This window comes from Pelophylax lessonae (genome assembly GCF_965119305.1).
Source record: "Pelophylax lessonae genome assembly, chromosome: 6".
NCBI lineage: Eukaryota > Metazoa > Chordata > Amphibia > Anura > Ranidae > Pelophylax > Pelophylax lessonae.
In genome coordinates, this window is record NC_138773.1 from 45594049 (window position 1) to 45621546 (window position 27498).

Here is a 27498-nt window from a genome sequence, read left to right on the forward strand (position 1 = left end):
TTGGGGTATGTCTCTATCAGTTTTGCATATCGAGAGACTGAAATTTTTTGCCCATTCCTCCTTGCAAAACAGCTGGAGCTCAGTGAGGTTGGATGGAGAGCGTTTGTGAACAGCAGTTTTCAGTTCTTTCCACAGATTCTCGATTGGATTCAGGTCTGGACTTTGACTTGGCCATTCTAACACCTGGATATGTTTATTTGTGAACCATTCCATTGTAGATTTTGCTTTATGTTTTGAATTATTGTCTTGTTGGAAGACAAATCTCCGTCCCAGTCTCAGGTCTTTTGCAGACTCCATCAGGTTTTCTTCCAGAATGGTCCTGTATTTGGCTCCATCCATCTTCCCATCAATTTTAACCATCTTCCCTGTCCCTGCTGAAGAAAAGCAGGCCCAAACCATGATGCTGCCACCACCATGTTTGACAGTGGGGATGGTGTGTTCAGGGTGATGAGCAGTGTTGCTTTTACGCCAAACATAACATTTTGCATTGTTGCCAAAAAGTTTGATTTTGGTTTCATCTGACCAGAGCCCCTTCTTCCACATGTTTGGTGTGTCTCCCAGGTGGCTTGTGGCAAACTTTAAACTACACTTTTTATGGATGTCTTTAAGAAATGGCTTTCTTCTTGCCACTCTTTCATAAAGGCCAGATTTGTGCAGTATACGACTGATTGTTGTCCTATGGACAGAGTCTCCCACCTCAGCTGTAGATCTCTGCAGTTCATCTAGAGTGATCATGGGCCTCTTGGCTGCATCTCTGATCAGTCTTCTCCTTGTATGAGCTGAAAGTTTAGAGGGACGGCCAGGTCTTCGTAGATTTGCAGTAGTCTGATACTCCTTCCATTTCAATATTATCGCTTGCACAGTGCTCCTTGGGATGTTTAAAGCTTGGGAAATATTTTTGTATCCAAATCCGGCTTTAAACTTCTCCAAAACAGTATCTCGGACCTGCCTGGTGTGTTCCTTGTTCTTCATGATGCTCTCTGCGCTTTAAACGGACCTCTGAGACTATCACAGTGCAGGTGCATTTATACGGAGACTTGATTACACACAGGTGGATTCTATTTATCATCATCAGTCATTTAGGTAAACATTGGATCATTCAGAGATCCTCACTGAACTTCTGGAGAGAGTTTGCTGCACTGAAAGTAAAGGGGCCGAATAATTTTACACGCCCAATTTTCCAGTTTTTTATATGTTAAAAAAATTTGAAATATCCAATAAATTTCGTTCCACTTCATGATTGTGTCCCACTTGTTGATTCTTAACAAAAGATTACAGTTTTATATCTTTATGTTTGAAGCCTGAAATGTGGCAAAAAGTCGCAAAGTTCAAGGGGGCCGAATACTTTCGCAAGGCACTGTATCCCTGACTTACTGGGTGGTGAGTTCTTGGCTGCTAACTGGACTTTCAAGGAGGCCACTTTTGGGTGTAACTAGACTTTTATTTTCTGGATCAGGGGCCTGCAGCCTCGTGGGGATAGGGTCATTAGCAAAGGGAGGCTCATTAGAGGACGCTGTTGGAGGATGGGTTAAGGGCAATGAATTGTGATAAATGAGCATTGTGTCTTCAAGTAGCTGAAAGAAGTAAGTACAGTTGGATGTAAAGAGACCCTTGGAGACTGCAGGCCATGCTTCTTCAACAACACCACTTGGAAAGCAAAGAACATAATGCTGTTTCTTATGCAGGTGTTGGATGGGGACAATGCCACTTCCATTACAAGTACAGTTTTCCTTTTAGTACAATTAGTTTTACTTGTCTACCTGAAACAAAAAAAAAAAAAAAAAAAACATTATAAGTGCTACACTTATTTTATTTATTTATGTATTCATTTATTTATTACATGAACTTATATAGCGCCATCAATGTATGCAGCACTTTATATGTATATATATATATATATTGTATATTATACTTTCACATCAGTCCATGAGTTCAACACTCGCTTTAACAGCTGACTTGTCCAGTCCATTTCTATTCAAGCTATGACACTTATAAACTTATTAAAGGAGAGCAAACCTGATCCTTTTCCAATTTTTTCCCATCTCCGAAAGATGTCACCCTGTGTAATATTGCTTTATAAAGGCAATTTATAGGGCGTCTGCTCTCTAAGATAAACATTGACTTAGCCACCCATAAACATATCACTCTCAATAATTACCTTCTATTTGCAATTTTATTTCAGCTCGTAAATATTAGGAACTTATTTTCACAAGCTAACATAAAAGAAAAATAGTGGCGTTACAAGGCGTAACCAAACAGAACAGTTTTTTGCTAAGCGCATAAATAAATAAAGATCAAGGGAAGTATATTGGTGATGGTCTACTGGAAAAGACTGAGGGATCTGGGGATGAAAAGGGGTTTAGTTTCCTTCAGATCCGGTTCACAAGTGTAACACCCTCAGGTGTACAGAGTAGGGAAATGTATTTTTAATTCCAGTTTTAGCTCCTGGGGTTAATTGTTGTTATGCTGTTGTAGCACCCTCCTAGATAGGTGCTAGGTTAAAAGCATTGTTATGCACCATCTGCTTATCAGGGGAGCCTGATCTGTTAGTTATGCCTGTTACATGTGTCCAGGTGTGAGTCACTTGGTCTGAGGGAGTGTCCCCACTGTGTCCAATAGAGGAGCATGTTGGGCAGTGGAGGAAACCTGGCCAGTGGCAAACAGGCTTTTGTGGCAGTCCCAGTGAGAGGGCACCACTGCAGTGCATCCTGGGATTGACTATAAAAGCCAAGGGAACATGTGGCAGGGTGTCTTTGGCGGGAAGCAGAGTCCCAGGAGGAGGGTGACGGCTGTCTCTCCTTCTGCTGTCTGAGAAAGATGGTCACTGGCAGTCGGCCTAGTGAGCCAGGTGTGGAGCTGAGCCAAAAAGGATCCTGTAAAGCTGACAGTGGAGCTGCGGGCAGAGTCATCTGGGAAAACAGTGTCCGTGAGTACCAGGGGGCTTGCCAAGGGGTCTGCCCAGGAAGGGGGACCACTCCAGAGAAGTCAGAGGATAGAAGGTCAGCTCACATAGTATGCAAGAGTAAAGGGGTTGCCAAGTATAACCCTGAAGAGTAAAGGGTAAAAGGGGTACCAAGCGGGCCCCGAAGAGTAAATCACTATACAGTTCACTTATCTAGTACTTCACTACAGTGGCAAGGTGAAGCAGTGGCCTTGCTGCACTCAACATAGCTAGAAGTCCTCAAGTTGTGCATAGTTCATCCAGTTGGAGTATGCCACTCATCCCTTCTCCCATCCCAAGTTCTAAAATAAAAACAACAAAAACCAAATCCTCTGGACTATTTCCTGACTGAGCCAAACACGTAAAGCGCTAAGGATTGATAAGTTGTTGCTATTGGTAACCCAAGGGAATCCGCTTCAAGCAGCTCCCAAGGGAGTAGTGCTACACTGTTAAAAGCTCCAAGGGCTGAGTCTCTGTTACCACCCGCTTCTGGAACTGGCTGGAAGGATCTAGAACTTAGAGGTAGAAGGAACAGAGATTGGGCCTGAATATTTATGGCGCCTCCTCCAATCACTGAGTTGAGTACGGTCAGAAGGTGGAAAGATAGGCCATAAATATTCTGGAGCCTGGCAGCAGGAGAGCAGAGTCCAGGGTCCAGTTGCCTGGAGGGGACCCCTGTGTTGGGGGGCTCTGCCCCTGAGCAAAAGACAGAGCCGGAGAACCAGAGAGAGAGAGACCAGAAACAGCTAAAGCCTCACACCCTTTCAGCCTCAGCTAGGCATAGCTGAAGCCATCCTGGAAGCCAAGATTGGGACATGTTCAGCAGGTGGTTTGCGCATCAGTCACATGTGCTTCAAGATTCACCAAAAATTCTGAGTGAGTAACTTCAACCACTACAGCCCAAAGACTGAAAGAGGAGAAGCAGCCAGGTGCAATATCCTGCTTGCTCACTACAAAGGGACAACTTTGTGCCAATTAAAGCCCATAAAGCCACCCGACACCTCTTGCTTGGGAAGCTAAGAAACAACCAGGTGCAATAGCATTCTCTAAGGGAATGGGCATCTGCATCCAGCCTTTGGAACCCTTTTCTACCAGTTTAGCAGAGTAGTCAGTCCCACGGATGGACAGAATAGTACCTTTAGGCAGCCAAAGACAGTATGCAGTCAACAGTTTGCATTCAAGTTACAGTTCTGAGCATCCTATGCCTTCCCTTACCTATCCACCTTCATCTAATAAAGTAAAAATAAAACAAAATATCTGGAATGGTTCTGGAAGTCTTTGCAAGTGCTGAAAAATGTTGGTTGCCTGGCTGCGTACGTGAGGAAACCCCCAAACACCAGTGGCCCTTACGGGTAGGGCTACACAAGTGACCAAGAAAGGGGTGGCTGATTGAGTCAGATGCTGCAGGTTTGCAGACACTGTACCAAATATTGGTGGGGAGCTACAGTATTTGTTTGGTTTTTGAACTCTCCTGAACAATATCTAGCAATTGTTGGCCACATGCAAGTGGACTTGTTCTGCAGTGTCGAAAATGTGTCACCATCCAGGTAGCTGCCTCAATTCTACATGGGTAACTCACTAATTCAATCACTGGGTGGGTGGGGCTTAGGCACCCTATGGGGAAACTAGGGAACTGCACCCTTTATTGCCTGTCACACAGGCCCAGAGGGAGAAGCTTTCATGTGAAACATTAAAAAAAAAAATTTCAATGAACATACCCCCGGAACAGTCAGGGCTAGTACATTCCACAATGGATGGCCTCTGTACTGGTCGCACTTACTGCAAGAAGAAATACTTACTTTTAAAATTTCTTCTCCAGCGCTGCCATCTCAGGTGTGGGCAGCTTGAAGCCAGCGCGATCCTCTTCTGCGTCCTCTTCTGTCCTCTTCGGTCCCACGATGCACTGCGCCAGCCCCGCCGTCACTTCCGGGGCCGCAGCGTCATCCCTGCACAGCTTCTGGGCATGCCCAGAAGCTGTTTAGCAAGGTATGACGCGCCTGAACCGGAACTGACGTCGGGGCCGGTGCAGGCGCATTGATTCCTGGGAGCGATGACGTTCAGCTCCCAGGAATCATTGCAAAGCGGAAGTGACGGCGCGGGCCACGCGGCCGAGGGAGGAAGTGGAAGAAAGGTGAGTATTTTTTTTCTGCAATTACAAGGTAAGTAAAAAAAAAAAAAATCGTAACTTCCCATTTCTTTTTCAGGTGACAAATAGGAAGCGGATGGCCCAAAATCGACTATGTCGGTTTTGTGGCCGGAACTCCGCTTTAAGGCAGAGCTTCAACTTAGAAGCGGGTAGCACTTGCATAGTTAACTCTCTCTTGTTCCGTGGCTAACTTCTTTGCACTGATGGCACTTTCAGGGACACTCTCTGTTAGAGGACAGCACTCCCAGGTGTGCAGCATTTAGGGACTGGTACTGTTGAGCCTGTACCAGTCTCCACCAATCCATGTCACCTCTCTACTAGTCACTGATCACATGGTTGCTATGGGATACAAGAAATGTCTCTTTCTCTCCCGGGGCCCCTCTGCATCACTCCTTCCTCTGTGGCTTTTGGCTGGGTCCCTAGGCTCTCTGTGCCGCATGTCCTAAAGAATGGGGAACAGGCCGCTAGTAGAGGTACCAAGTGCAACCCCCGTCCACTACCACAGTGACCGCCGCCTCTGCTATGTCACCCATCTCCTGGCTGATTGGCTGCTTTGCTTGTGACCCAGATACTGCAGTCCTTAACAACAACATATTAACTTCCTCTGGACAGCACTTTGTGTGTTAGACCCATGTTCTGTATCTTCCTCTAACTTAGTCCCCTTATGTTGCATGCCCTGTTCTTTTGATACTCTGTTTATACACCTGTTTAAGAGACTTTAGACCAGGTAGAGCAACTGAACAACAAGATCCTTTACTGATAGCAGTGCAGTTCTCAACAGACAACTTAAACACAGTCCCTATAAAAAGCTCTTCTAATATCCCATAGAGTGTGCGTACCTTATGCAGAAGGAAAGTCCATCGGACAATCTCTTTTAGGGCAAGAGTCAATTTAGATAATAATCTACAAGACGTAGTGCAAGTCCCTTAGAGTCCAAGATTGTCAGTCATCCATAAAGGCAGGAAGTCCACAATTAACAGCTACAAGTCCACGGGGGTCTCCAATCTCAAGATCCCCACCAGGAACCCTGATTAGACTCTGATCACTCCCCCCCCCCCGCCCCCCCAAAGGGGGTGATCACTCCAGCAGGGTAACCATACATTTTGACAGAATTCCCACCTCAACCCAAGGGCTTGGAGCCAGCCCTTCTTATGTTGGTTGACCTGTAGGGTGCGGTAACCTTTCCCAAAATGGTGGAAAAAACGTTAAACCTTAGAGCCTGGTTACCCCCAGCTCTCAGGTCAACCTGAGGACACAGGAAAAAATCAAGACATCGTAACAGTTGGCAACTGGCTGGCTGAATTAACATGGGGAAATGAACACAGCCAGGGAAAACAAGTGCTTACACAGAAAAACATATTAACTCCTTTTAGTGCCGGTTCACACTACCGTGGCACGACTTCGGGGGCGACCTGTGAAGTCGCGTACACCGCGACTTCGGCGCGACTTGCATGGACTTTATATAATGAATGTCAATGCAAGTCGCTCCGATGTCGCCCCGAAGTAGTACAGGAACTATTTTCTAAGTCGGAGCGACTTGAGTCGCTCCTATTAGAACGGTTCCCGTAGCACAGAATGGACCGCGACTTGTCAGGCTGACCAGTTGCCTGACAAGTCACGGTAGTGTGAATGGGCACTTAGGCTCCTGCCTAAAACTGTATCACATGTACTGTGTCAAAGGCAGATGTTGATTGTCCAAAAACATGACGGGAGGTGGGAAAATTGCAACATCGCCCTGTTAATTTTCCATAGTCACATCCCATGGTGTCATCAAGTCTAAGAATAAGGACCCTTTCACACTTGTATGATCTAAAAGTCGCTTGATTTTGCCACTATTTTGACTTGATTTGAAGCAATGCCTGTGCAATCTTGAGGTGTATGGACCTCAAAACGCAATAAAGTTGGACCAAAGTAGTACAGGGACTGCTTTGAAGTGGTTGCGACTTGAAGTCACACAGATATGAATGGTACTCATTGGTAATCATGGAGTACGACTTGTTATGCGACTTTGCACTCCCAAGTCGGAGGACAAGTCGCATAAGTGTGAAAGGACCCTCACATGCTCGAAGATGACAATTGTCAAATAGCAGGAGCAGAGACTGTTAAGAGGATTGCTAAACCAAAGAACAAAAATGCAGTATATTGTAGCTTACTGTCCTGAGATGTGGCCGCTCCTTTTTTTTTTTTTTTCCACGTAAAAAACAATTTCAGCAAATACAGAAAATACCTTTTGATCTTTCCAGAAATGTGTGTCCTTGTCCCTTCCTGTGAGCTGCACTGAAGAATATTTTCCCTCCTAGCTATCTTCTGTAAACTACCAATTGCCCTGCCTTGTATGTAAACAAGGCAGACTGCCACTCTGCCAGTAGGGAAGGTGTGGATTCATGTCTTTATCTAGAAAAAGCACATCCCACATAGTAGTAAAACACTGACTAGGCACACAGTTAACCCTTTCATCGCCCCTAATGTTAACCCCTTCCCAGCCAGTGACATTACTACAGTAATTGCATATTTTTAGTACTGATCACTGTATTAGTGTCACTGGTCCCCAAAAAGTGTCAATAGGTGTCAGAATGTCCACCGCAATGTCGCAGTCCCACTATAAGTTGCTGATCACCGGCATTTCTAATAAAAAAAAAAATAAAAACAAATAAAACTATCCCATATTTTGTAGATGCTATAATTTTTGCGCAAACCAAACAATATGGCTACGTTCACATGTGGGCGTAGCCGATCACGGGCAGAATCACTGCTATTCTGCCCGCGATCCGGAATCATTGCAAATCGCGGGACGCCTGTGCGATGCCCGTGATTTGCAATGGCACCCCAAACGCTGTAAGTAGCTTGAATAACAGTGTAAATTTGCTGTCCCATCAAATTAACTCAACACACAGCCATTAATGTCTAGGGCAAGGCAGTGGTCATCTTGGAGGTGTGTTTGGGGTCGTTATCATGTTGGAATACTGCCCTGCGGCCCAGTCAGAAGGGAGGGGATCATGCTCTGCTTCAGTATGTCACAGTACATGTTGGCATTCATGGTTCCCTCAATGAACTGTAGCTCCCCAGTGCCGACAGCACTCATGCAGCCCCAGACCATGACACTCCCACCACCATGCTTGACTGTAGGCAAGACACACTTGTCTTTGTACTCCTCACCTGGTTGCCACCACACACGCTTGACACCATCTGAACCAAATAAGTTTATCTTGGTCTCATCAGGCCACAGGACATGGTTCCAGTAATCCATGGCCTTAGTCTGCTTTTCTTCAGCAAACTGTTTGCAGGCTTTCTTGTGCATCATCTTTAGAAGAGGCTTCCTTCTGGGAAGACAGCCATGCAGACCAATTTGATGCAGTGTGCGGCGTATGGTCTGAGCACTGACAGACTGACCCCCCACCCCTTCAACCTCTGCAGCAATGCTGGCAGCACTCATACGTCTATTTCCCAAAGACAACCCCTGGATATGACACTGAGCACGTGCACTCAACCTTTTTGGTTGACCATGGCGAGGCCTGTTCTGAGTGGAACCTGTTCCGTTAAACAGCTGTATGGTCTTGGTCACTATGCTGCAGCTCAGTTTCAGGTTCTTCGCAATCTTCTTAAAGCCTAGGCCATCTTTATGTAGAGCAACAATTCTTTTTTTCAGATCCTAAGAGAGTTCTTTGCCATGAGGTGCCATGTTGAACTTCCAGTGACCAGAATGAGAGAGTGAGAGCGATAACACCAAATTTAACACACCTGCTCCCCATTCACACCTGAGACCTTGTAACACTAACGAGTCACATGACACCGGGGAGGAAAAATGACTAATTGAGCCCAATTTGGACATTTTTACTTAGAGGTGTACTCACTTTTGTTGCCAGCAGTTTAGACATTAATGATTGTGTGTTGAGTTATTTTGAGGGGACAGCAAATTTACACTGTTCTACAAGCTGTACACTCACTACTTTACATTGTAGCAAAGTGTCATTTCTTCAGTGTTGTCACATGAAAAGATATAATAAAATATTTAAAAAACCTTGAGGGGTGTACTCACTTTTGTGAGATACTGTAGGTGGTAGAGGTTACTGAAACCATCAGATCAGCATGACAGCTAGGGAGGTGGTCTTTTTAGAGAGGATGGGGGGGGGGGGCAGCTTCTGTACTATATCAGTACAGGTCTCCTTTCATTTTCTGATTGATTTGTTTTAAGCCTAGGTTTTTGGCATATTGCAAATGTTGAAAGCATCAATAGCATTATTACTGTTAGCATAACCATGATGGAATTTATCACCATAATCGTATTGATACTAAACTGGATTTATGGAGCACCAACAGTTTCTGCAGCACTTTACAATATAAGAAAGACAATACAGTTACAATACTATAAAATACAAAAGGGTTAAGAGGGCCCTGCTCATAAGAGCTTACAATTTGATAGGTTGGGGCAAGGGGTACAAAAGGTAAAAACTGTGGTGGATGAGCTTGTAAGAAGGTTGAATGAGTTAGGTGCTGTTTCGGACGGGAGGGTAGGAGTTAATGCCTTCCCGGTTCTTTGGTTGTTTGGCAGGTTTTTTTCTGGGTCCGACCCACTGGTTCTATGTAATATAAAAAGGACAGGGGTCCATACCTAAGAGAACTCAGGACTAGAGAGCTGGGGGATCCAAGGGGCCCTAGGGTCTGTAATAGGCCCAACAGTAAGCTGAGAATGTGCGTGTAAGAGAGAGAGATGGAGAACAACAACAACTGAGAGGAGCAGAAGGATATCACTCATTACTATCCGGATGTAAAGTCCACCGGCTGCTGGGGAATGCCTCTGATGGACTATGTAAATACATGGACACCAATGCCTCTGATGGACTATGTAAATACATGGACACTAATGCCTCTGATGGACTATGTCAATACATGGACACCAATGCCTCTGATGGACTATGTAAATACATGGACACTAATGCCTCTGATGGACTATGTCAATACATGGACACCAATGCCTCTGATGGACTATGTAAATACATGGACACTAATGCCTCTGATGGACTATGTCAATACATGGACACCAATGCCTCTGATGGACTATGTAAATACATGGACACTAATGCCTCTGATGGACTATGTCAATACATGGACACCAATGCCTCTGATGGACTATGTAAATACATGGACACTAATGCCTCTGATGGACTATGTCAATACATGGACACCAATGCCTCTGATGGACTATGTAAATACATGGACACTAATGCCTCTGATGGACTATGTCAATACATGGACACTAATGCCTCTGATGGACTATGTCAATACATGGACACTAATGCCTCTGATGGACTATGTAAATACATGGACACCAATGTCTCTGATGGACTATGTAAATACATGGACACCAATGCCTCTGATGGACTATGTAAATACATGGACACTAATGCCTCTGATGGACTATGTAAATACATGGACACTAATGCCTCTGATGGACTATGTAAATACATGGACACCAATGCCTCTGATGGACTATGTAAATACATAGACACAAATGCCTCTGATGGACTATGTAAATACATGGACACTAATGCCTCTGATGGACTATGTAAATACATGGACACTAATGCCTCTGATGGACTATGTAAATACATGGACACCAATGTCTCTGATGGACTATGTAAATACATGGACACTAATGCCTCTGATGGACTATGTAAATACATGGACACTAATGCCTCTGATGGACTATGTAAATACATGGACACTAATGCCTCTGATGGACTATGTAAATACATGGACACTAATGCCTCTGATGGCCTATGTCAATACATAAACACTAATGCCTCTGATGGACTATGTAAATACATGGACACCAATGCCTCTGATGGACTATGTAAATACATAGACACAAATGCCTCTGATGGACTATGTAAATACATGGACACCAATGCCTCTGATGGACTATGTAAATACATGGACACTAATGCCTCTGATGGACTATGTAAATACATGGACACTAATGCCTCTGATGGACTATGTCAATACATAAACACTAATGCCTCTGATGGACTATGTAAGCACATGGACTATGTAAATACATGGTTACTACCTTTGCAGGTATGCCAGGGCAGCACATAGCCTGTAGTTAGGGTTAGAGATTTAGGGAAGCATTAACAAGCAGCCTGTCTATAGCGTGTACCTGTTATAGTTCCACCCACTACGCAACTCCCAGTACCACCATTTTTAGAGAATACTGAACCAAGTATCATTTTGTGGTGCTAAGTAACTTGTATGGAATCTGTTAGTGAAAACAAGAAAATCAGTCAAATAGATACCCTTTAGCCAGGAACAATAGACCCCCCCCACAATAATAGACCCCCCACCAGCAACAATAAACACCCCCAGCAACAATAGAACCCCCCCCCAAAATAGGCCCCTCACCAGCATCAATAGATCTCCCAGCAGCCAGCATCAGGAGACCCTTCCATCAACAGTTGATCCCTCCCAGAAACAGTTTACTTCCCCCAGCAATATAAGACCCCACCAGCAATGATAGACTCCCACCCCCCAGCAACAATAGACCTTGCCAAACTAAAACAGACACCCACCAGCACCAATTGATCTCCCAACAGCCAGCATCAGGAGACCCTTCCCTTAACAGCTGACCCCTCCTAGCAACAACTTACCCCCCTCCCTCATCAACACTATCCCCCACCAGCATCACTAGACCCTCCCAGAACTACTTTCCTCCATGATCCCGCTGACAAAAAGGCCCAGCTTTTACACCATATTATAATATACAGCCAAGATTTTGCCATCAGAGAAAAAGTATAATTTGTTGTGTCCTCTGAGATTCTCTCTTGGGATTTGCAGGGGGCACATCCAGCGGGGAATGGAACCCCCCCCCCCCCCCCAGATCAGACCCAGAAATGACGGATATATCCCCGGCTGGCTTAAGAAGATAAGACAAAACAATACCTGCAGAAAGTATTTGGCAATGGGAAGTGCAGACTAATTGCTCAATACGCATCTCCTGCAACCCCTGTGCACTATTTCCATGAAGGAATGACAAGACGTTATATTCACACTCAGACTCAAATAAGGCAAAGAAGAGAAAATAAAGTAAACTATGCTGATGTAAGCAGAAAAGATACACCTTTAACAGAGAGAGAGAGAGAGATACGGCCATCTTTTTCATGTCTAGTGTGTATATTTCTGCTGAGATTCTTCGTGCAGACCGTCCTGTCTGGCGTTTGATGAATCGGAGTGTTGGCAGCCGCTGGGAGCTCCCCTGCAGGGCTTCTCTCCTACTTCAATCAGTGCAGAGCAGCACACAAACACGCCTTCCACGCTGGAACTGCGGCAGTCACAACAAGCAACGCTTAAAGTATATCAATTTAAAAGCAACATTTTATTTTTCATTTTGGATAGAGTGGTGAGGAGTTAGAAACCCCAATCAGGCTTATATTACTATCTGTGTCCCTCTCTGCGTTGGGATGGAAGTAATAAACACATCCTTAAAGCAGAACTCCAGCCAAAACTTACAAGATAATATTAAGAGGTTATTAAAACAAAAGACAACAAAACCAGCACTTGCTGTAATTTTCACCTTCAATCAAGAAATTTCACTTGCAGTACTTTTTCCTGCCACTAGATGCCCTCAGTCTAACGACCAGCATTATTTAACCACTTAAGCCCCAGAAGATTTTACCCCCTTCCTGACCAGGGCCTATTTTGCGATTCGGCACTGCGTGACTTTAACCGACAATTGCGCGGTCTTGCGACGCTGTACTCAAACAAATATGATGTCCTTTTTTTCCCACAAACAGAGCTTTCTTTTGGTGGTATTTGATCACCTGTGCGATTTTTTAATCATGCGCTATAAACAAAAAAAGAGCGTCAATTTTGAAAAAATAACAATATGTTTCACATTTTTTTATATGAAATTCCCCCCCCCCCCCCCCAAAAAAATGTAAGATTCAAAATTTTTTAACATTTTAGGCCAATTTGTTTTATGCTACATATTTTTGGTAAAAATAAGCATATTTTGATTGGTTTGCGCAAAAGTTATCGCGTCTACTAACTACAGGAAAGATTTATGTAGTTTTTATTCCAGGGTGCCGAGCAGCGGCGGCCTGTCCATTAGGGGCGCCCCCATCCATGCATCCGGCCCCCTAATCTACATGCGGGGCGCCGGACGCATGGAGTTCAATGGGGCAATGGGGCTTTTTATTTTTTTTTTTAAGCACGTGATTGGAGCCAGAGCCCAGAGACTCTAATAGGCTTCAGAAAAGGGTGGGCTCAGGGCGCAGTGCTCCACCCAGTTGTGTGACAATAGCGAATGAATAGTCCAGGTCATTTTGAACCTGACCCAGGCTGTGATTATGCAGTGAAAGAAGAAGCAGCACAGTGTTGAGCTCATCTCTCTGTTACTCTGCTCTCTCCACCTATCAGCATGCTTCTTGTCAGCACATGGACTGATTGCCTCCTTTTGCTGCTTTTTTCTCTCACACACCAGCCCTGCTGTACAGGGACAACGAGAGGCTGATACCAGGTCAAATGCAGATACTTACACTGCTTATGAAGGGCTTGTAGCGCTGCTCCAAGCTGGAGGCTTCAGGATCTCCCCGTTGGTACTTAGAACATGGGAGCAGGTATCTCAGTTTACCAATCCAGAAGTGTAAGGTTTACCAAAGGAGAAACGCGACTCAAACCGACCCAATGTAGTCTTAGTGTATGGTCTCAGCTAGTGCTGCTCCGACCACGCCCCTAGCGTGTTTTGCTCCGACCACCACTGGGACCAAGCCTCAGTGGGCGAACCGCGTCGGAGGGTGTCTGGCAGGAGCAGTGATAGTTGAACCCATACACCGAGATGATATTGGGTAAGTTTGAGCATTGTCTCTCCCTTGGTATACTTACACTGCTTGCATGAAAAAAATGCTTTTAATTTATTATGTATATTTTTGAATTTGTTGAGCTTTTGTTTTGAGTTGTCACCAGAACAGAAATGGAGGGGACATTGTCCAATGAGGGCACCTGTTCCAGTGACCCTTGAGAGATTTAATTTACAGTATCTCACAAAAGTGAGTACTCCCCTCACATTTGTGTAAATATTTTATTCTGACAAGAAAAATAGCCTAGGCTATATACAGCGCTTGCCCCCAAACTAATCAAATGACTTATAAATATTAATACAGTAAACCCCCGCTCCATCGCGGTTCAGTTTTTGCGGTCCCGGTATATTGCGTTTTTTTTTGTAATGTTATTTTACTATATAAATCATTAAAAATGAAATATTTTTGTGTTTTCCATGTCTCTCAGTATCTTTTATGTGTTTAAATGAGTTTCTATTGTTTTAAAAGTGTGTTTAAAGACCTTAAAATGCTTTTGCACGTACAGTGACAGTAAAATAAACATGCCTACAATGCATTTTAATAGGGTTTTTCTATTTCACAGAATTTCACTTTTCGCGGCTGGGTCCGGAACGTAACCCCCGCAATGGAGGGGGGTTTACTGTATACGAATAATGACAATAGATCGGTGCAACATAAAGTGAAGATTCAAAGCAATTAAAAGCATATAAAATTTATATGAATATATTGTATAGTCCCAAAATAAATAAATTATGAAAATTGTAAATAGATAAAGTCTCTTCAAATGGTGATCAGGTGCAAAGTGCTTCGTGCTCAATAAACAAAAGTTTGTGACTTTCGTGACGTGGATTCCTTTTTTACAGTGGCTTGGGGTAAAATTGAATGAATGAAAAAAGGAATCCACGTCACGAAAGTCACAAACTTTTGTTTATTGAGCACAAAGCACTTTGCACCTGATCACCATTTGAAGAGACTTTATCTATTTACAATTTTCATAATTTATTTATTTTGGGACTATACAATATATTCATATAAATTTTTATATGCTTTTAATTGCTTTGAATCTTCACTTTATGTTGCACTGAATTATTGTCATTATTCGTATATTAATATTTATAAATCATTTGATTAGTTTGGGGGCAAGCGCTGTATATAGCCTAGGCTATTTTTCTTGTCACTCATCTTCACTTTACAGCTGTTACAGTATTTATTTATTTAATTTCATTTATAACCCATTTATACTGATTTTTAGCAACCCCTTTTCCTAGGCGCGGGGAGATATACACTTTTAGCTTAGTGTTATCTTTTTTTCTAAATATTGTATTCTATCTTTTCATGTGACAACACTGAAGAAATGACACTTTGCTACAATGTAAAGTAGTGAGTGTACAGCTTGTATAACAGTGTAAATTTGCTGTCCTCTCAAAATAACTCAACACAAAGCCATTAATGTCTAAACTGCTGGCAACAAAAGTGAGTACACCCCTAAGTGACAATGTCCAAATTGTGCCAAAAGTGTCAATATTTTGTGTGACCACCATTATTTTTCAGCACTACCTTAACCCTCTTGGGCATGGAGTTCACCAGAGCTTCACAGGTTGCCACTGGAGTCCTCTTCCTCCATGACGACATCACGGAGCTGGTGGATGTTGGAGACCTTGCGCTCCTCCACCTTCCGTTTGAAGATGACCATAAATAAAAAAAAGGGGGGGGGGGTTATTCTGCGCTAAAAAATAATGAAAATTGTGAACAAATGAGTATAAATGGGAGGAAAGCAGCTGGCACAAGATCTACAGACAGTGATCAAAGGTATAATAATATGAACAAAAGTGCAGTGCTAAAAAGTTAGCGCCAAAAGTTAGAGCTGCACTTTTGTTAATATTATTTGAAGATGACCCCCCGGATGCTCAATAGGGTTTAGGTCTGGAGACATGCTTGGCCAGTCCATCACCTTTACCCTCAGCTTCTTTAGCAAGGCAGTGGTAATCTTGGAGATGTGTTTGGAGTCGTTATCATGTTGGAATACTGCCCTGCGGCTCAGTCTCTGAAGGGAGGGGATCATGCTCTGCTTCAGTATGTCACAGTACATGTTGGCATTCATGGTTCCCTCAATGAACTGTAGCTCTCCAGTGCCGGCAGCACTCATGCAGCCCCAGACCATGACACTCCCACCACCATGCTTGACTGTAGGCAAGACACACTTATCTTTGTACTTCTCACCTGGTTGCTGCCACACACGCTTGACACCATCTGAACCAAATAAGTTTATCTTGGTCTCATCAGACCACAGGACATGGTTCCAGTAATCCATGTCCTTAGTCTCCTTGTCTTCAGAAAACTGTTTGCGGGTTTTCTTGTGCATCATCTTTAGAAGAGGCTTCCTTCTGGGACGACAGCCATGCAGACCAATTTGATGCAGTGTGCGGTGTATGGTCTGAGCACTGACAGGCTGACCCTCCCACACCTTCAACCTCTGCAGCAATGCTGGCAGCAATCATACATCTATTTCCCAAAGACAACCTCTGGGTATGACGCTGAGCACGTGCACTCAACTTCTTTGGTCAACCATGGCGAGGCTTGTTCTGAGTGGAACCTGTCCTGTTAAACCACTGTATGGTCTTGGCCACCGTGCTGCAGTTCAGTTTCAGGGTCTTGGCAATCTTCTTACAGCCTAGGCCAGTGATGGCGAACCTTGACACCCCAGATGTTTTGGAACTACATTTCCCATGATGCTGATGCACTCTGCAGTGTAGATGAGCATCATGGGAAATTAAGTTCCAAAACACCTGGGGTGCCAAGGTTCGCCATCACTGGCCTAGGCCATCTTTATGTAGAGCAATAATTCTTTTTTTCAGATCCACAGAGTTCTTTGCCATGAGGTGACATGTTGAACTTCCAGTTACCAGTATGAGAGAGTGAGCGCGATAACACCAAATTTAACACACCTGTTCCCCATTCACACCTGAGACCTTGTAACACTAACGAGTCACATGACACCGGGGAGGGAAAATGGCTAATTGGGCTTAATTTGGACATTTTCACTTAGGGGTGCACTCACTGTGTTGAGTTATTTTGAGGGGACAGCAAATTTACACTGTTCTACAAGCTGTACACTCACTACTTTACATTGTAGCAAAGTGTCATTTCTTCAGTGTTGTCACCTGAAAAGACAGAATAAAATATTTACAAAACTGTGAGGGCTGTACTGACTTTTGTGAGATGCTGTAATTTCCTTGTGTGTCTGGAGGGCAGGAAATGAAAGGAAATCTCCCAAACAGAACACAGAAAAAAAAAAAACAGACAGGGGTTTTAACCCTTCCCTATTCTTTAAAAAAACAAGTTGGCATTACATAGATTTTGATTCTGAGTGACACCAAGAACTGCTTACATCCACAGTAACAACATTTCTGACATATCTGGAAACATTGCTTTATAAAGAATTGTCGGTGTACTTGTAAAGCAGCAGGTGATTGATTTGGCAGAGTTATAAAGAACATTCGCTGTGTGTGACTGCCAGCGTGTTTGCTGGGTGATAAATTCAGGTGTCAATAACAATGTGTTCCGTTAATATGGCCAATGGTACTTTTGTAGCAAGTAAAAATTCATCAGTTCCACACTTCAACAAGAATGGAATTCTGAGGATTGTCATCAAACACCAACACTTCCTGCAGCTCTCTCAGTGACAGCGCAGGGAATGCTCTCAGGGACAGTGCAGGGAATGCTCTCAGTGACAGCGCAGGGAATGCTCTCAGTGACAGCGCAGGGAATGCTCTCAGGGACAGCGCAGGGAATGCTCTCAGTGACAGCGCAGGGAATGCTCTCAGGGACAGCGCAGGGAACGCTCTCAGTGACAGCGCAGGGAATGCTCTCAGTGACAGCGCAGGGAATGCTCTCAGTGACAGCGCAGGGAATGCTCTCAGGGACAGCGCAGGGAACGCTCTCAGTGACAGCGCAGGGAATGCTCTCAGTGACAGTGCAGGGAATGCTCTCAGTGACAGCGCAGGGAATGCTCTCAGTGACAGCGCAGGGAATGTTCTCAGTGACAGTGCAGGGAACGCTCTCAGTGACAGCGCAGGGAATGCTCTCAGTGACAGCGCAGGGAATGTTCTCAGTGACAGCGCAGGGAATGCTCTCAGTGACAGCGCAGGGAATGCTCTCAGTGACAGCGCAGGGAATGCTCTCAGGGACAGCGCAGGGAATGCTCTCAGTGACAGCGCAGGGAACGCTCTCAGGGACAGCGCAGGGAATTCTCTCAGGGACAGCGCAGGGAATGCTCTCAGTGACAGCGCAGGGAATGCTCTCAGTGACAGCGCAGGGAACGCTCTCAGTGACAGCGCAGGGAACGCTCTCAGTGACAGCGCAGGGAACGCTCTCAGTGACAGCGCAGGGAACGCTCTCAGTGACAGCGCAGGGAATGCTCTCAGTGACAGCGCAGGGAATGCTCTCAGTGACAGCGCAGGGAATGCTCTCAGTGACAGCGCAGGGAATGCTCTCAGTGACAGCGCAGGGAACGCTCTCAGGGACAGCGCAGGGAACGCTCTCAGGGACAGCGCAGGGAATGCTCTCAGTGACAGCGCAGGGAATGCTCTCAGTGACAGCGCAGGGAATGTTCTTAGTGACAGTGCAGGGAATGCTCTCAGTGACAGCGCAGGGAATGCTCTCAGTGACAGCGCAGGGAATGTTCTCAGTGACAGCGCAGGGAATGCTCTCAGTGACAGCGCAGGGAATGCTCTAAGGGACAGCGCAGGGAATGCTCTCAGTGACAGCGCAGGGAATGCTCTCAGTGACAGCGCAGGGAATGCTCTCAGTGACAGCGCAGGGAATGCTCTCAGTGACAGTGCAGGGAATGCTCTCAGTGACAGTGCAGGGAATGCTCTTAGTGACAGCGCAGGGAATGCTCTCAGTGACAGCACAGGGAATGCTCTCAGTGACAGCACAGGGAATGCTCTCAGTGACAGCGCAGGGAATGTTCTCAGTGACAGCGCAGGGAATGCTCTCAGTGACAGCGCAGGGAATGCTCTCAGTGACAGCACAGGGAATGCTCTCAGTGACAGCGCAGGGAACGCTCTCAGTGACAGCGCAGGGAATGCTCTCAGTGACAACGCAGGGAATGTTCTCAGTGACAGTGCAGGGAACGCTCTCAGTGACAGCGCAGGGAATGCTCTCAGTGACAGCGCAGGGAATGCTCTCAGTGACAGTGCAGGGAATGCTCTCAGTGACAGCGCAGGGAATGCTCTCAGGGACAGCGCAGGGAATGCTCTCAGTGACAGCGCAGGGAATGCTCTTTAGTGACAGCGCAGGGAATGCTCTCAGTGACAGCGCAGTGAATGCTCTCAGTGAAAGCGCAGGGAATGTTCTCAGTGACAGTGCAGGGAACGCTCTCAGTGACAGCGCAGGGAATGCTCTCAGTGACAGCACAGGGAATGCTCTCAGTGACAGTGCAGGGAATGCTCTCAGTGACAGCGCAGGGAATGCTCTCAGTGACAGCGCAGGGAATGTTCTCAGTGACAGCGCAGGGAATGCTCTCAGTGACAGCGCAGGGAATGCTCTCAGGGACAGCGCAGGGAATGCTCTCAGTGACAGTGCAGGGAACGCTCTCAGTGACAGCGCAGGGAATGCTCTCAGTGACAACGCAGGGAATGTTCTCAGTGACAGTGCAGGGAACGCTCTCAGTGACAGCGCAGGGAATGCTCTCAGTGACAGCGCAGGGAATGCTCTCAGTGACAGTGCAGGGAATGCTCTCAGTGACAGCGCAGGGAATGCTCTCAGGGACAGCGCAGGGAATGCTCTCAGTGACAGCGCAGGGAATGCTCTTTAGTGACAGCGCAGGGAATGCTCTCAGTGACAGCGCAGTGAATGCTCTCAGTGACAGCGCAGGGAATGTTCTCAGTGACAGTGCAGGGAACGCTCTCAGTGACAGCGCAGGGAATGCTATCAGTGACAGCACAGGGAATGCTCTCAGTGACAGCGCAGGGAATGCTCTCAGTGACAGCGCAGGGAATGCTCTCAGTGACAGCGCAGGGAATGTTCTTAGTGACAGTGCAGGGAATGCTCTCAGTGACAGCGCAGGGAATGTTCTTAGTGACAGCGCAGGGAACGCTCTCAGTGACAGCGCAGGGAACGCTCTCAGTGACAGCACAGGGAATGCTCTCAGTGACAGCGCAGGGAATGCTCTCAGTGACAGCACAGGGAATGTTCTCAGTGACAGTTCAGGGAACGCTCTCAGTGACAGTGCAGGGAATGCTCTTAGTAAAAGCGCAGGGAACGCTCTCAGTGACAGCGCAGGGAATGCTCTCAGTGACAGCGCAGGGAATGCTCTCAGCGACAGCGCAGGGAATGCTCTCAGTGACAGCGCAGGGAATGTTCTCAGTGACAGTGCAGGGAACGCTCTCAGTGACAGCGCAGGGAATGCTCTCAGTGACAGCACAGGGAATGCTCTCAGTGACAGCGCAGGGAATGCTCTCAGTGACAGCGCAGGGAATGCTCTCAGTGACAGCGCAGGGAATGTTCTTAGTGACAGCGCAGGGAATGTTCCCCCTTTCACATCATGACCCCCCCCTTTACATCAGAGCTTCCATCTCCATCAGAATCCCCCCCCATTACATCAGAATTTACATCTCCATCAGAGTCCCACTTTTTATAAGATTCCCCCACCCCATTACATCAGAGGCCCCCCATCACATCAGAACCCCCCTTTTACATCAGAAATCCCCCATCACATCACATCCCCATTTCACATCAAAAGTTCCCAAATCACATCAGAGCCCCACTTTACAGCAGATTCCCACCCACTTATTTTAAAAATGCACATCAAAACAAATATTGCTGGGAATTCAAAACCTCAGTATGGAACTCTTTTTTTTTTTTAATCCTAAAGAATTTTATTAGCAATGAATTGGACATAGAGACAATGTCAATGCTGACAAAGACATGCACCTACCCTATGTTGTACATATTCAGTCAAGGGACAGATAAGATAAGGTCTCTGCAATATAGCAGAAATAGAAAGAATTGGATTACACAGAGAATTGGCAAGTTATCAAATTGTGGAAAGAAAAAATGAAATGAGAGTTCTCATCACAGACTGTTCCCAAGAATAAGTGCAAAATAATATAGCAAAGCCAGCCCATATGATAATCGGCTGAGAAACTTTGAGGACCTAAACCAAAAGTGATGTGTGCTGTCTCAAATGTAGGGACATTTGGGACTTTGGTACTACCCTTAGACATAACAGATCAAATCTCTCTTTGCCATTGAAAACGATGCAGGAAAGGCGTGCAAAAAAGTGGTATAAATGCATATGGGTTCCACCATACCTCACAGTCATTAATACACTATATTATCAAAAGTATTGGGACGCTTGCGTTTACATGCAAATTAACTTTAATGGCATCCCAGTCTAAGTCCGTAGGGTTCAATATTGAGTTGGCCCACCCTTTGCAGCTATAACAGCTTCAACTCTTCTGGGAAGGCTGTCCACAAGGTTTAGGAGTGCGTCTATGGCAGGGTTTCTCAACCAGGGTTCCTCCTGAGGTTGCTAGTGGTTCCTTGAGCAATGGGCAACGTCTGCCTCTCAGATAAGTTACCAATGACACCATTGTGCCCTTTAGCTATCTGTAAGGGGGTAATTCTTCCCAATGATGACAACAGTAAGGAGCATTCTTCCCACTGACTGTCACACTAATGTGTCATGAGTTGTAGATTTTAAACTTTTAGCAGGGGTTCCCCGAGACCAGAACTTTTATTTCAAGGGTTCTTCTGTGTTGAAAAGGTTGAGAAAGGATGGTCTATGGGAATGTTGGACCATTCTTCCAGAAGCGCATTTGTGAGGTCAGGCACTGATGTGGACAAGAAGTCAGTTGAAGTCAGGACTCTGTGCAGGTCAGTCAGGTTCCTCCACCCCAAATTCACTCATCAATGTCTTTTATGGACCTTGCTTTGTGCACTGGTCCAAATCATTTGGTGGAGGGGGGATTATGGTGTGGGGTTGTTTTTCAGGGGTTGGTTTTTGCCCCTTAGTTCCAGTGTAGGGAACTCTTAAGGGGGCCAGATTACCAAGACAATTTGGGCAATTTCATGCTCCCAACTTTGTGGGAACAGTTTGGGGATGGCCCCTTCCTGTTCCAACATGACTGCGCACCAGTGCACAAAGCAAGGTCCATAAAGACATGGATGAGCGAGTTTGGGGTGGAGGAACTTGACTGGCCTGTACAGAGTCCTGACCTCAATCTGAAGCTGTTATAGCTGCAAAGGGTGGGCCAACCCAATATTGAACCCTACGGACTAAGACTGGGATGCCGTTAAAGTTCGTATGCGTCTAAAGGCAGGTGTCCCAATACTTTTGGTAATATAGTGTATGCGCAAGAATTAAAAACTGAGATTGTCTTATAAAGGGCGATTACTACTATGACCCCAGTGGAGTGGAGGACACCCCAGTGTTAAAGAAGAGCCTTCCTTCTGCAGTAAAGCACATTTCCAGAGAAGTTCTTTCACACTTAATCCTCGTACACATGATCAGATTATGGGGCGAATTTTCGTCCGTTTTTTGTTGCATGCTAGTCTCAAATTGAAAGTGAAGAGGTTACTCAACATACGAAAATTCTCATACGACAGAATTCAGCTTCAGAAGTGATGCCATGTGTTGAATTGTTTCAAATGTGTTCTTTAGATTCTGAGCATGCGTAGTCTTGCTCTTGCGATTTTATTTAGGACGAAAATTGTACTAAGTAACAAAAATTGGACGTCGTGTTCACATACGAAAAATAATTTATAGCCTGCACATCCAGTTTTTTTTTGTCTGAAAAAATCAAAATCGATTTTCTTGTCGTGTGCACAGGCCTTAAGTTACCATCACAGTGGTACCTTTGTGGCACCTTTGTGGCCGGCTCTCTGGTGAGAAGGTGACAAACATTGACATGGATGTGATGGTGTAGTTTTACCCCTGTGCTAAAAATACGACTGTAATATTATTCAATATGAAGGTGCTGAGCAGCTCAGGGCGTCTCAGAACTCCTGCTAATTGTTGAGGAATGTACATTTATAACAGCTACTGCTCCCTTCACACAGCAATCAGCAAAAATTCATTCACCCTCAGGAGAACCTGGAGCAGTTTCCGCGCAACTTACTGGGCTCCATAAGAACATGAGCTGCAACCACACAAACTACAATCCCTCTGACATTAAACAAAAAAAAATAAAAAAATATATATATATATAGATATAGATATAGATATATATTACCAAAAGTATTGGGACGCCTGCCTTAACACACATAACTTTAATAGCATCCCAGTCTTAGTCCGTAGGGTTCAATATTGAGTTGGCCCACCCTTTGCAGCTATAGCAGCTTCAACTCTTCTGGGAAGGCTGTCCACAAGGTTTAGGAGTGTGTCTATGGGAATGTTTGACCATTCCTCCAGAAGCTCATTTGTGGGGTCAGACACTGATGTTGGATGAGAAAGCCTGGCTCGCCGTCTCCGCTTTAATTCATCCCAAAGGTGTTCTATCCAGTTAAGGTCAGTGTGCAGGCCAGTCAAGTTTCTCCACCCCAAACTCTCTCGTCCATGTCTTTATGGACCTTGCTTTGTGCACTAGTGCACAGTCATGTTGCAACAGGAAGAGGCTGTTAGACAGTGAAGACTGTAGTCCCATCCACTACCACAGGAACTCCATCTTTTGTACATTGAGGACAGAGGCCAGCCGCACTCTGCTCTGTTGCCAGCTCTTCTGCTGGGTTGGTTTCAGCGAATACTACCCCCAGGACCTGGTTGGTTGTCTGCTATAGAGTGGAGGGATTGCCTACCTCCTCCTCCTGGTATTCAAGCGGGGTAAGTTGAGGATCTGGACCGGCTGTCCAGCTTTTCTGGGGTATACAATTGAAGACTGTAGTCCCATCCACTACCACAGGAACTCCATCTTTCATACGTTGAGGACAGAGGCCAGCCGCACTCTGCTCTGTTGCCAGCTCTTCTGCTGGGTTGGGGGTCAGCAAATAACTACCCCCAGGACCTGGTTGGGAGTCTGCTGTAGAGAGGAGGGATCGCCTACCTCCTCCTCCTGGTTTTCCTGTGGGGTAGGTTGGGGATCTGGACCGGCAGTCCAGCATCCCTGTAGGTCTGGTGCAGAGACCGCGGTCCCATCTGCACCATTGGGAAGGGGCTGTTAAGGATCAACTGGCACCCGACTGGGTACCTCTGTTGACGGATGCTCCTAGTGCTTCCCGACAGCTCAAAGCACTCCACCAGACACCATAACCACCGCAAACCCCAGGAATCGATGCAGCTTGGTTGGGGTCTCACCGTCTCCTACCCACCCTGGACCTACGACAAGGTTCCAGTGGGTGAACCTCTCTTTCCCCAAAGAGTGAAGCAGGAACAGGAACATGCTCTTACAAGAGCTTAGTGATTATTCAAGGGAGTATGAAGAGCATAGCAATCCCTTGTAGCAGATTCCCCCAATAAGAGACAGGACTCTAGATTGAGGATGAAGTAGAACTCCAGGTTTAATGGTACAGCTGCTCATTTATACAGTTTTCCCCCACAATGTTACCGCCCAGGTGGATCTTGTGGGGAACAGGACATGAAATTCACCATCCAATAAAAACAGAGTTTTACACTCAGTCACTCCCATACAGTGTACACAATCCCTCCCTTCTGCCTGATTACATTATCATATGCAGATTAAATTGTATGTAGAAACAGAATTAACCTGAACTAATTATCTAGCCATCTGGACAGAACAATGTGAGGTCATTAACATTTAACAATGGGACAGGCAGACTTAACACAATCCACACCCCAGCTCAATAGATAGACAATAGAACAAGACTGCCAATGATAATCTGTCCGTCTACTACATTGAAACACATGGAATACACATCTAGGTGTCACAGACTCCATGGCAACAGGCCACAGGTCTCACAGTGCAAAGTGGGATCAAATCTCCACATTTTCTGAGAGAGACCGTTGACAAATTTCACTCTCCCATCTGAAGCCATCCAAACCATTCTCTCAGCATCCCCCAAGTATCTGTCCCTCACTCCCAGTGAAGGGTGGGCACTGTCACAGGGGCCATCTCCAAACTGTTCCTACAAAGTTGGGAGCATAAAATTACCCAAAATGTCTTGGAATGCTGACACCTTAAAAGTTCCCTTCACTGGTATTAAGGGGCCAAGCCCAACCCCTGAAAAACAACCCCACATTATAATACCCCCTCCACCAAATGATTTGGACCAGTGCACAAAGTAAGGACCATGAAGCAGGGTTATTATGAAGAGATGGATGGTTGGATTTATGGATTGAGGGACAGATGGATAGATAGATAGATAGATAGATAGATAGATAGATAGATAGATAGATAGATAGATAGATAGATAGATAGATAGATAGATAGATAGATAGATAGATAGATAGATAGATAGATAGATAGATAGATAGATAGATAGATAGATAGATAGATAGATAGATAGATAGATAGATAGAGATAGGATGGAAGCAGAATATGTGAAACATGTTAAACTTACCTGCTCTGTGTAGTGGTTTTGCACAGAGAAGCCCCGATCCTCCTCTTCTTGGGTCCCCCGCCAGCGCTCCTTGCCCCCATAGCAAGCCATCTACTCTGGGGGCACTAGTTCGTTCTTGATCCTGAGCCCAGCTCTGTGTTTCTGTGAGACACACAGAGCTGGGCTTGGCCCCACACTCCCTCGTCAATGGCTGTCATTGACAGCAGCAGGAGCTAATGGCTTCCGCTGCTGTATCTGAGCCAATGAGGGGTGAGTGAGAGAGCAGAGAGAACATCTGATCTTGTGCACATCAAAGCATCTAAGAAGCAAAAGATTGCTGTATTTAGTTTGCATCTGAATCTAAAGCCTGTCTATACAAGCCTTTGGATAGCTAGACGAAGGCCCATGCTTGCTATTATCTCTCTCCCTGATTATATTGTCCCCACCAGTTCTGTGCACTGATGTTCAGAAAATATCCCGTAGGCTACTGGTAAATCAAGAGAAAGAACTTTGCGCTCCACTAGCTATCAAATTTATAACACAGCAGCTTACAGAAAACATTTATCTATGCATTCATTAATTCATGAATTTTGTGAAATCTTGCAGCATGTATGTCACCATGTAACTGCATCCTTGTGCCCAACGACAGCTTTGTCCTCCACCTCATATAAAAATTATTCTTAATATTATTGTTATACAGAATTTTACAGTTTATGCAGCGCTTTACAATATAAAAGGGAGACAATACATTTACAATACAAAAAAAATACAAGAGGATTAAGAAGGCCCTGCTCGGCAGAGCTTACAATCTAATAGGGTGGGGCAGGTGTTACAAAAGGTCATAACTGAGGGGAATTCGTTGATGGAAGAGGTAAAAGATTAGTTGGAGGAGTGATAAGCTTCCCTAAAGAGATGAGTTTTCAGGGATTGCCTGAAGGCAGCTAGAGAAGGAGATAGCCGGACAGATTGAGGTAGAGCGTTCCAGAGGATGGGAGAGGCTCTGGAGAAAACCTGGAGATGAGCATGGGAGGAGGAGACAAAGGAGCTTGAGAGTAGAAGAGAGGATGGTTTGGGTGATATTTGGAGACAAGATTGGTGATGTAGCTCGGGTCAGAGTTGTGAATGGCTTTGTATGTTGTGGTTAGTATTTTGAATTTAATTCACTGGGCAATCGGGAGCCAGTGTAGGGATTGGCGGAGAGGGGTGGCAGACACTGAGCAGTTGGTAAGGAGGATAAGCCTGGCAGAAGCATTCATGATAGACAGAAGAGGGGATAGCCTATGGAGAGGTAGGCCTATGAGAAGGAAGTTGCAATAGTCGGGACGAGAGATAACAAGGGAGTGAATGAGTAGCTTAGTGGTTTCAGTTGTTAAAAAGAGGCGAACTTTAGAGATGTTACGGAGGTGAAGTCTACAAGCTTTTTACAACTATTGAATTTGGGTCTGAAAGGACAGGCCAGAGTCTAGGATTACACCTAGTACCCTGGTATGAGGGGATGGATTGATGGTTGCATTAATCATTTTAATGGGGAAGTCATGGAGGGGGGCATGGGCAGGGGGGAATATTACCAGCTCAGTTTTAGAGAGATTTAGTTTGAGGAAGTGGTGCAACATCCATGCTGATGTCAGTAAGTAAGTTAGTAATGCGAGAGGAGACTGAAGGAGTGAGGTGAGGAGTAGACAGATAGATGTGAGTGTCATCAGGGTATAGATGGTATTGTAAACCGTGGGCGGTTATCAAGTGACCAAGGGAGGCGCGGTGCAGCTAGAGAAGAGAAGGGGTCCAAGAACAGAGCCTTGGGGAACCCCCACAGAAAGAGGCAATGGAGAGGAGTAGATAGAGTTGTAGGTAACACTGAAGGAGGTCTGTTATAGGAGGAGAACCAGAATCTTGGAGGCCAAAGGAACAAAGTTTATTAAGAAGAAGCGGGTGGTCGAGAGTATCAAAGGCCTCAGAGAGGTCAAGTAATAGGTGTATGGAGTAGTGGCCATTGGTTTTAGCAGTTAGTAAATCGTTAGTGAGTTTTAGTAAGGCAGTTTCTCTGGAGTGCTTTGAACGAAAGCCAGACTGTAAGGGATCAA

At 45.4% G+C, this 27498-nt stretch overlaps 1 protein-coding gene across 1 annotated transcript in view; it reads left to right on the forward strand.

The window, feature by feature from the left end:
- Window positions 1-27498, forward strand: part of LOC309558890 (uncharacterized protein) — a 72425-nt gene that overhangs the window by 32457 nt on the left and 12470 nt on the right. The window lies entirely within an intron of this gene.